The following is a 12,355-nucleotide window of genomic DNA, read 5'->3' as shown; positions in this document are numbered from 1 at the left end:
TCTCTCTGTATCTGGTCTACCATCTCATCTTAATTTCAAAATGTAATTTTCCCCTTGTTTATATATCCCTGATGTTTATACAAATCCTATTCTATAACACTTATTGAAAGTCATTATTCAAATGTCTTTCTCTAACATGGCTTTGTGCTCCTAAAACGAAAGTACCTGCCTTATTTGTCTTTGAAACTTTAATTACTAGTATATAATAGATGCTTAATGAATAAATCAAATTAGGTTATTTGAAACAGCCGAGTCCAGATATTAGTTGTTTTCTTGGCATGGTAAACTCTCCATCTGTTTTTTATTTATAGATGAAGTTGTAAGATATTTTTGTGCAGTCGTAGATTCAGCCATCATGACAAACTAGCCCAGTCACTCAAATATCCACAATTTCATCAGGTGGTGGCTGCACTATAAGAATGATATTCATCTGAGAGGCACAAAGAGGCTATTGCAGTGATCCTGATTGTTGGAAAATCCCAGCAAAAAATGCTGCAGTAGTTGAATATTTCTCCAAATGTCTTGCCTATATTCTAGGGAAAACAAACTGCTCTTACCAGCCATATGGCATCTTTTCCAGAAGTCATATATCCCTACCATAGAGAAGATAAGAGTGCCATGGTTTCCAAGACTAATGGTGACTTCTCCATAACTTTTCTGAGAAAGACAAACTCATTTCTTCACCCTCCCATAGTTCTTGATTGTCTTCAGCACCCCTTACTTCCCTGCTGCTAACAAGTAGATATAAATGACAGATGTTCAAGGAGGCAACAGTGGTTCTCACTATTCCCAATAAAATGTGGTGTCATTTTCTTAAAGGGGGCATTAATTGAGAACAAATCTCTGTGGAGAATTATAATTAGAGTGAAATAGAAAACTTTTCCCTTCTTAAAATCTTCCTTTTTAAAGAGAAATAAAAATTCCCTCTATGAAAGCATAGCTTGATCATAACTATTATGTTTGGCACAATTCAAAACTCATATTACAACAAAGTGGAAAAATTTATTCAAAACAGCTTAGTCATTGCTCTCCCCCTCATTCTTAAGAGAAAGCAGAGAGTATAAAATTTGCAGATTCTGCAATATCCTTTAGTTAAAAGAAACTGCACACATGTGTAAAACAGACTGTTACAGATGTATAAATAAATTTTATTAAAATCAAATCAAAGACTCTCCGTATTGGTAAATACTGATGAAAGACTGTGTTTATTTTCACCTTTGCAGAGATTATGATTATATTATAATTAAAAAGCTTCACTCAGATTACCATATTTTAAGAATTCACCTTTATTGCTTCCTCTCTTCCTTACCTCTAATTGATAATGTTCTGTGATTTAAAGGAATTTAAGACACTGCTTTCTAATATGAAAGAAGGAAAGAACAAATAATATAGTATAATAACTTAAAAGCCTGTGCTTGACTTTCTACTCAGCCACTTATTAGTTTGGGACAAGTTACTTAAGTTATTTAGCTTGTTTCCTCATCCGTAAATTGTCCCATATATAATGTCAACCTTAAAGATGTTGTGAGGGATAAATAAAATAATATAAAAGTATTTCCATAATATTTGTTATATTCTATGTGTTCAAGGATTAATACTAGTCACCGTTTTGTGAGACAACATGGTAAGCACAGTGACAAACACTTGTGTGTATTAAAAATATAATAGCTTATTTAATAAAAGAGGTATTATTAAAAAGTCCCATTTCACTAATGAGAAAACTGAGCTCAGAGAAATTACATAATTTACCTGAGGTCATAGAACTAGTAATTAGCACAAGGATACAAGCACAGCAAGATTTTTCCAACTCTGGGTCTAGTATTCTGTCCAACAAGTATAAAAAACCAGGAATAGATATATAAACTGGTTCCAATTCACTCTCTAGTCTAGCCACATGCAAACTGCCATTTGCTATTCTACAAACATACCCCACAGTATTATATGTTTAAATTTTCATGAGTAAGTTTTCTTTGGGATAATTTCTAATTCAGAGACTAGGAATTACAGATCTCTGCAGCTTTTGCTTCTTGGGGCAGAAGTTGCGATCAATGGCACCTCTAGTAACAGGAGATAGTAACTGTCCTTAGATTTGAGTTCAAGAAAGCATCAACCCCCTTAAGGAAACCCCTTATAATCAGCCATCTGCCCTTGAATTTTAGGAACAGCCCAATGTGGACTTATTTTTCCCAGTCTCATGACCTTAGCATGTTGGTCCTTTTCCCTATCCAGTCACATTCCTCCGAACACATTTCCTGCTTCTTAAGTATAAGCAGCCCTCTTCATGGTGATCTTATGGCTGGTGCAGACACTGTCTGGGGACCCTACTTTTTACTTTGGATCTATATTTTCACTGATATTCATACTGAGGATCTGAACTCTAGCCTGATCTCTTCTATAGCCAAGTATATAGTTTCCTGTTTATATATTTTTGTGTGTATTAAAAAATTATCTAAAGGATTTTTGTAGTAAAAATAGTATATAGTTCTTAAAATTTTTTCAAACAGTACAAATACAGTAGTGGAAGTCTCCTCTCTAATCCTATTCTACTTCTGAAGGTGAATACTATTAACAATTTAGTGTGTATCCTTCTAGAATCTTCTGTATATAAACACTTACTGATTATATAAAAATACATATATATGTATTGTACTTTGTATGTGTATATATAGTATAGTATATTTCTACTATGTATAGTTATACATACTATAGATAATATGTTGTATACATATATAATTTCTTTAGATAAATGGATCATAGATTTTAGCATTTGCCTTTTTCAATGAAAAACATATCATAGACATCTTTCCCTGTCAATATGTATAGATATACCTAACTTATTTTGATAACAGTATGACAGTCTACTGTATTAGTGTACTATATTTAACCAATTTCCTACTGATGGTTGTTCTTAACATTCAGGTTGTTTCCAGTTTGGAAGCCATTATAATCCACACTGCAATAAATATTTTTATAAGTAAGTATTTGAATATTTGTTAGAGTATTTTTATAGGCTAAATTTCTAGAAGTAGAATTGCTGAATCAAAGCGTGTACAAGGTTAAAATTTTAATAGACATTGTCAAATTGCACCTTCGCCCATTGTATTTGTGCTTGTTTCCCAAATATTCTCCAACATCGGATATAAAAAACTTTTCTTTTTGACAATCCAATAGGCATTAAAAATCTTGTTTTAATTTATGTTTCATCAAATATTCTTTAGTGAAATTAAACATTATAGTTTCAAGTCTACCTTCCCATGAAGCTCTACTAATGCTGCATCTTAATTCCAGCTGTCTCTCAAAAATGCCCCTCCCAAATTGACCCATTACTATCACATTTAAGGTATTTTGAGATCATCATCCCCATCACGTTATAGAATAAACTGAAGCCCAGAGAAGTCAGGGGATATGCCAGAGCTCAAGCTGATACATACTAAAATTGAAAAGGGTCAATGTAGTTACCTTCTTACTAGTTACTACTTACTGTCCTAGGCAGACACTATGTTCTTATTCAGTTTTATGCCCCTGTATCTCCATGGTATAGTAAGTACTCAATAATTATTTATTAAATAAATGAATTAAATGAAAATAAGTTCTTTTCTTCTCTAGTGATAAGATATATTAGTAGATCCCTCCAGTGATTGCAAATTTGAAACCAAAAAAACACTAGGTTTTTATTTATGTCCTGTAACATGATATCCAAACCATACCTGTTATTGTAGACAAAGACAGAAACATACAAAATGTTCAACAGACAAGGTTATTTAACTCTGTAGGTAAATACCAATCACAGAATCGTGTCACTTTTTATTTAAAAGTAAAGCCCTCAGACATTGCTCTACCCACATGAGAACCAGAGTCCAGCACCACTGGGAGCATAATTGGAATAAAAAGGTCTCTGGTTAAATCACTTAAAGTTTAAACATGGTCAGTCTTCAATGGATCTTTCCTGAAAGAAAATCAAAGGAACAAGGATGGATTCTAGCTATGAGCAAATGCAGGTAGTTGGGTTCCAGGGAAGAGCTGGAAACTGGGCCTGAGTACCTCCTTCCTGTTTTCTTCCCATATACTCACATAATCTACCAAACACTCATCCTCCCAAGTTCCATAATATTCTACCATCTACAACACTCTCCTCATTCTAAGAGGGCATCGATTGTACTCATTTTAATTTCTGTATAACTCTAGAGTATGCAAGAACTTTAGAGTGTGGGAATCTTGGGGATCATCTTAAATTCTGCCTTCTACATATAGCAGAGTAAAGCCTAAAGTGACTGTGATGAAAAATACATGACTAGTAGACATAACAAAAGATGCTCAACCACATTGGTAGCCTGGGATATGAGAGTAATAACAACAATAAGATTACAACTTGGAAAGATTTTAAACAAGAGAGGAATGTGATCAGAAAAGCTTGACTATACTTTGTTGGTTTGAAATGATGATCTCCAGTACATCTTAAGACATAAATAGTTAAGATTTTAGATTTTTAAAAACATCAAATAATGATATTATATCAATTTAAATATCAATATTTAGTTCCTCAAAGATAATTTACTATGTCAAAATATCAGAATCCTAAAAACCAATATTACAATCACAAAATGTCTTCTGATCTTGGGTAAATAAATCAATCTTTATAAATTACTTTCCTATTATAAAGGCTACCTAAAGATTAAGTAGGTTTATTCATTTTCTAAATATATAGGCTTTTTTTTTTTACCCATGAAAACTCTGCTCTATTTTTTAGTCAGTTTACATTCTTTTTCAATTGATAATAGAGCTTTTTGTGTGTGTGCTCTTCCACATTCCATTAAATCTGTACTCTCATTCTCTTTTCTTTGGTTTTTAATGAAGTATATCCTTCCCCTTTCCAGTTAATTTTTTTAAATAGAATTTCACTCATGCTGAAACACCCACTGTCTACTGTTACCTACAGGCAAAATCCTTGTCACCCGTGGGAAATGAATAAATTGAATATTTCAAACAAATAAACAGTTAAATTAGCGACACATTCTGACTCTGAATTACTTAATGAAATAACTCTGATACATCCTTAGTTAGGCTGAGTTGAGCTTAGAGACCTACACCTGTGGATAGCAGACTAGAAATGCAATGATGGTTCTGAAAGAGAAGCATAAGAGCTTGTTCCTTTATTTCCCTTTCCTCAAATTGTCTTACTACTCATGGGGTCTAAAAACAAGTACAACTCATTTTTGTAAACTTTATTTTAAAATTTTAGTACTGAAGTTTCAAACACATGTGGTGGCTATAGTATTTTAACTTTAACTTACCTATTTCATCACCAGCTTCAACAACTATTAACACATGGCAAGTTTGTTTCACTATATTCTTACCCACTATTCCTACAATTATTTTAAAGCAATTCCTAGATATCAAATCATTCCATATTAAAGAACTATTTCAGCATATATCTTAGAAATATGCAATGACACCTTATAAGTTAATCATAGTTCCTAGTATCCATGTAGTCTTGATCATCTTATAAATTTGTTAAACAGATAATTCATTTAAATCAAGATCCAAATAAGGTCTATATATTAAGATGACTGATATGTCTTTTAAAGCCTTCTCTTTCTGTTTTATTTCTTGAATTTTCTCTTTGTTGCTCTTGCAGACAGTAGGTCATTTATCTTGTAGTTTTCTAAAGTCTATTATGCTAATTACAGTCCTGTGATATCATTTATAGAGATCCTTTGTCATCCATATTTCCCATAAATTGGTAGGTATATTTAGATTCTTGATCAGATTCAGATTAATTATTTTCTTTTCTGGGCAAATGTCCTACACAAGTAATGTCGTGTACTTTTGTTAGATTATACATGGTTGTATCTCTTTTTTGATGTTATCAACTATTGATGATTACTTCTTAGATTCATTAATTCATTGGAGAGGTACAAAATAGTGACATTTGTCATCTTTTCTTAATTTATTAGCTAGAATACTTTTATATAGGAAAATGCCCCCTCATCAATTGTTTGGCTACTGAGGACAAATGCTTGTTTATTTTTTTAGAATTTTTCAAAAATAAATAAAAACAAACACCGAAAGTCATCAATGAGTTATTTCTAATACCATTATTATAAACTCATGGAATTGAACATATTTGATGTGATTCAATCCACTGTAGTTTTATCTTAACTGATGCTCAAATTATTTCATCTTATTTCATCTTTGACCAGAGAGAGCTTATTCAGGTTGTCTCCTGGATTCTACTGATATACTCCAACAGTCTATGATAGTTACCTTGCTTTCAAATACTAGAGGATGTTTCAGGCTCACTTTGTATATATTCTTTGTCCCCTATGTACAATCAGCCATTTCTCAAAAACAAACAAATCAAAAAACAGAGATTAAAGTTCCTTTTAATGTGAGCAGTACAGACCACGATCTAGGTCCTAAAAGTAGTCTTTGCTATTGGGTTGGTCCTTATTTTTAGGCATTTCAGTGTAGAGGTACAGAAAGATTTTAAAGATAAAACACATCACCATTTCATATCGATAATTATAATTCAAATACATAGAATTTAGGTTTTTAGGTAACAGCATTATTGAGATCTAATTTATATACCATAAAATTCACTCTTTTAAAGTGTACAGTTCAGTGTTTCTTAGTATATTCACAGAGTTGTGCAACCATTACCACAATCATATCCATCGGTGCTAAAATAAACCCTTTATCATTTAATTATTACCCCTCCCCAAGTCTGTACATTCCCCCCGCCCCGCACCAACCCCAAGCAAGCGCTAATCTACTTTCTGTCTCTATAAAAATGAGTATTGTATTTCATATACATGGAATCATAGAATATATGACCTTTTGAGGCTGGGTTTTATTATTTAGTATCATGTTTTCAAGTTCTATCTATGTTGCAGTACATATCAGCACTTCAGTCCATTTTATGGCTGAATAATATTCCAATGTATGAATATACCATACATTTTGTTTATTTATTCATCAGTTGATAAGTATTTGGGTTCTTTCCACTGTTTGGCTATCATGAATAATGCTGCTATGAATATTCATATACAAATTTATAGGCGAACATAAGTTTTTGTTTTTCCTTAGACATATACCTAGAAATAAAACTGCTGCATTAAATGTTATCTCTATGTTCAACTTTTTGAAGCATTATCAGGTCATCTTTCAAGTGACTACATCAATTTACATTCCTACCAGAAGTGTCTGAGGTTCTGATTTCTTCATGTTCTTGACGACACTTGTTATTAACTTTTTTGTTGTAGTTGTCCTGATGGGTGTAAAATGGTATCTCATTGTCATTTGGATTTGTGTTTCCCTGTCGACTAATGATGTTAAGCATCTTTTCATGTGCCTACTGGCAATTTGTATATCTTCTCTGGATAAAAGTCTATTTAGATTCTTTGACCATTTTTTAAAATTAGATTATTCATTTTTGTATAACTGAATCATAAGTGTTCCTTGCAAATATATGTTTGCAAGGATTTTCTTCCATTCTGTGGATTGTCCACAGTCTGACCCCAACCTACAGTGCCAGCTTAATCTCCTACCTTTTAACATGATAAACTCTATAGTCTAGCCACGGCTTACTTCCTGGTCCTCAATTTAGAATTCTTAAATTCTAACTGAAATTTCTTCTCTCCCCCATAAACTCTAACCCAACTTTCAAAATAATGAAGACTTTTCCAGTTGACCTCAAGAAGTTGACAACCCAATTACCTTTTCATATATGTATCTCCTGTAACATTTAACCTGGTCTTTGCACATAGTTGACACAAGTAAAAATTAATTATAGAATAACCTGCATATTATTGACTCTAAGAGCAACAGAAATTCAGAGAAAGATCAAATAAATGTGGCCTATAAAAGTCAAAGAAAATATCTCCCTGGAAGATGTTGAACTTGAAGTAGAATATTATATAAATATCTTTTTAAACCTATTTACATATTCCAGGGGTTAGCAATATTTATTCTCCTGCCAAACTCATCCAGAGTTATACTTATTTCCTACGGTATAACCTTAGGAAGAATAAGCGCAACTCGCCCATAGCTGCCCCCCCCCGCCCCGTGTCTCTCTCTCTCTCTCTCTCTCTTTCTCTCTCTCTCTCTCTCTCTCTCTCTCTCTCTCTCTCTCTCTCTCTATATATATATATATATATATATATATATATATATGTGTATATATATATACACATATACACACACACACACACATACACACATATGTATATATATGTGTGTGTGTATATATATATATATATACACATATACACACACACACACATACACACATATGTATATATATGTGTGTGTGTATACATACATATATATGTATATGTATATATATAAAAACTTATTAAATTACTTACAGCCAATGTTTCAACACCAGACACCAGACTCCAGGGCACTTCTCCAATTCTCACTCATATTCTTAAAAGAGCCTACTAGGATCTTTCTTAGCTTGATCCTACAACACTTACTTATCCTAGGAATGTTGGATTATAATTAGGTTTATCTGAGAATTGAAGAGTCATCTAACTAAACCCTGTTCATTTATAGATGGTTTTGGGAGTGTGTTATCAGATTTGTCAGACTTTCCAGAATCTTATCTCTTCCAATTTCTTTTTTAAAAATAGTTGTTGTTCATTAAGACTTACCAAAGACTGTGATTCTACATTAAATCTGAAAGATCTTTCACAATCCTAATATGTAATTTTTATGACTCTGAATCAATATACAAAAATTTGTAACACCTAAGTGCTCTTCCATGTCTGATTTTGCTGAACTTCAAATATCCCTTAACCATCATCCTCTATTCTTTCCAGTTTACAGTTCATTTCTTCAGAGTCATTAAAAAAAAAAAAAAAAAAAAAAAAAGATCTGCATTTGGTAGAAAGAGCTATTGAAAGAGCAGACACTGGAAAACTGAAAAAGCTAGTTTTTTCCCCTTAGTTCAGAAAGTCACACTGTGTGACTTTAGGCAAAGCTCACGATCAATATTCACTCCACTTCCTCATCTATATAAAGCAAGACTTGACAACTCTTGGGTTCTTCCTCTTTGTGTGTTCTCAGTAAATGTATTTCCCACTATACAGCTGAGTCATATCTCTTTTAATATTCAAGTGCTCCAAGCTATCATCTTTTCTTGGTAAAGCGAATTTTCTCCTATCTTTAGGTTTTTCAGCTCAAGTTATTGCTAAACAACCTAAAGAATGCTTCTAATGCCTATGAATCAGTCATTTTCCTAACTCACATATGGTCATCTGCCTAGAACTCAGAGACTGTTTTGCAAGTTCTCTAGGATTGCTGACCTCAACCTCTCTCATTATTGCACACCACTGCCATTAAAATCCAAACAACTTGAACAATATAAAAGAGGCCGCAACTTCGGTGCAGTACCATAGTCACCAGAGGGGCCTAGGTGTCAAGGTCAAGACTCCTTACTCCTCATAACTGCAAACCCACTCTAAATGGCCCCTCATGGGGCAGAGAAGGCTACTCTTCTCTATGGGTCCTGCTTGAGGCCTGGTGCTACCGCTCCCTGTTAACAAACTCCTTCACAACACACACACACACACACACACACACACACACACACTCCCCTCACAACGTGATTGGGTCAGAATGGGCTTCGATATTAGACAGGAGAACCTCTAAAACTAAGTGCCTCAGAGAGCAAAATATTTTTCTTTCCCTTCATCCATGGTCTACTTTATTTAATTTTAAAAGCCTTATTGATGGTTTACATAAGTTTTGACTAACTACACACCTGAGGAGCCATCACTACAATTCAGATAAAAAACAAATCCAACATCCTCAAAAGCTTTTTCCAGCTCTTTTAAATCCCTCCATCTTACCCTTTTCTCATGCACCCCTTTCCTGTCTCAAATACTTATAGAATATGAACATCCTTTAGGAACGAGGCCCAGAAATCATAGTTTTAACTGATCCCTGACATGCCTTAAAAGTGGGGCTTCCATCTATGAAAACATATCTTTTTCCCCCTATATTTTAAAAAGTCTCCTAATGTTTATGATATATGTTCAACTATTCCAATCATTCTCTTATTTTTTTTGGAATTCCAGGTCGAGGTAACCACATAGCCATAATCATTATAAATATAGAGCAGCATAACATATAGAGAAGATGGAGGATAATACAAATCTCTGAATTTACATGGCTCTAAGAAGTTTTATAAAAGGCTCATATCTTATCATGCAGAAGTTTTCAAACATCTCTATACATGTTCACAAAAATGTACCATATACATTTTCAAGAGACACGATTCACCTCACAGTGCTAATTAATTTAGAAAGTTATTCTTGAAAAGTGTTCATTATGTTTTTTTTTTTTAGTCAAAATTTCAAATTATTTGGACTTTACTGAACACATGCAGGCATTCAGTTTAAATGGAGCTTTTCCTCAAAGGGAATATATATAGGGCGTCAAATGTGATCGCCAAAAACATTAAATAACTTATGTTCATAATATGAACATTATTGACTTTTATTTTACCATTTTTCAAAATGTTTCTAATGGGAATCAGATAAAAGCACAACATTTTGAAACTCCATCGAATATGTTCATTACTTACTGTTGCAACAAAAGCAAACTGAAGTCCCACCACCATAATTAATGCTTTAAGTTCTTATTTATCCTTTTGATGATTACAACCCTGGGTAAAATTTATAAACACTAAAAAAAAAAAAAAAAGCCCTTAAATTTCAGGTAGAACCATTATTATTTTACTCTTGTGTAAAGAAAAGCACTATGAGTCATTGCCATCAAATAGAAAAACGCCTTATGGTAAATAATGCTTCTTTTTATTGTTGGTATAAAAGTCCCAGCTCTGGGGGTAACCTAGGAGTCATTGCAAATGGTTTTCTGTGAAAAGAAATAAAACCAAATGATCAATGCAAAGACTAGAGTATAACTGATGTTCAGAAATCAACCAGGAATTCTCACAACCTAGCTTTTATGGCCAGGCTGCCAAAAGATGTTAAAATTGAATTGGGTAAGTCAGGAATGAGGATATAACTGAAGATTTTTGGCTTGGTATTCTCCCTCTCAAGGAAATGATGCAACCTCTCAAAGATGTTTGATTCACTTTGATTATATATCCAAAATGCTTCTATGAATTGTTCAGGATTATTAAATCTCTATAACAGAGTAAAGCACTCTCTAAGATACTTCTGTGATTTCAAGAAGGGCCAAATAGAGTATGGTAAGATCCTTGGTCACAGTGTTTTGATCATTTCTTCTCTAACTGTTCTAAGTAACACCAGACATCTTAACATTATTTCACTTTTTAAAGCTAGTATCTTAATAATTTTATTGGAGAGATTAAGTCATTCATTCATTAAACAAAAGTGTTTTGAATGTTCACTATGCTCACCTATAGAGTGCTGAAAAATTTGAATCTCATACTTCTTATTTTCACTAAACTAGTTTGTCCATGTTGCTCAAAAAAAGAAAGAAAGAAAGAAAGAAAGAAAGAAAGAAAGAAAGAAAAGAAAAGGACAACAGAAATCTTTATTACTTATCTGTCATTGAATGAGTCTCTTCCATGAAGCTTTCCCTGATCATCTCAACTAGAAATTGTGCCTCTCTTCTCTATATATTATGGTCATATATCAATCTTCTATTTTATTTAATTTAGTTTCTTATCTATCTTTCCATTTGGTCCATAAGCTTCAAGAGAGAAGAATCCCTGACTCTACACTCTTATTCATTCATTCATTCTTTCATTCATTCAACTGGACAGATACTGAGCCGGGCATTATACTATAAAGATAAATAAGACATGGTTACCATCTTTATACCTCTGTTAAAGTTATCTTTGCTTTTAATTTAATTGGTGAAATAAGCCATGTAAATAATTACCATGACACTGGTCCTATAAATTTTTTTACATCTAAAAATGTGTTAACTTGAGCCATAAGCTTTTCCCAGCATTCCTGACCCCTGCTTCTTTACATACCTCACATAATTTAACACGATGTCACAAAGTAGGAACCAAATAAACATGTGTTGGATGAGTATTTGAGAGAACTTTTTAAGATTTCAATGACCCATCCAAGTTCCCTTTTTGTTCAAATATTTCATAAAGCCACACATTGTGATACTTTATTCCATTTACATTTTCACATTCTGGTGGTTCATAATAAAAGGAGACGGGAATCTTAAAAACATAAGACAGCATGTACAGAGAGAAAAGCACCCAGCTCTGAGTCAGGGAATCTGCTCTGGACTTTGGCTCCTCCATTTCCTAGTTGTGTGAACTGAATCTTAACTTCTAACACTGGGTCTCAGGTTCCTTACCTATCAGGGATAGTAACAGCCAACCAACAATGTGGTT

The sequence above is a fragment of the Rousettus aegyptiacus genome, unplaced genomic scaffold (assembly GCF_014176215.1).
Source record: "Rousettus aegyptiacus isolate mRouAeg1 unplaced genomic scaffold, mRouAeg1.p scaffold_m13_p_3, whole genome shotgun sequence".
Lineage (NCBI taxonomy): Eukaryota > Metazoa > Chordata > Mammalia > Chiroptera > Pteropodidae > Rousettus > Rousettus aegyptiacus.
Note: the sequence above shows the minus strand (reverse complement) of the source record.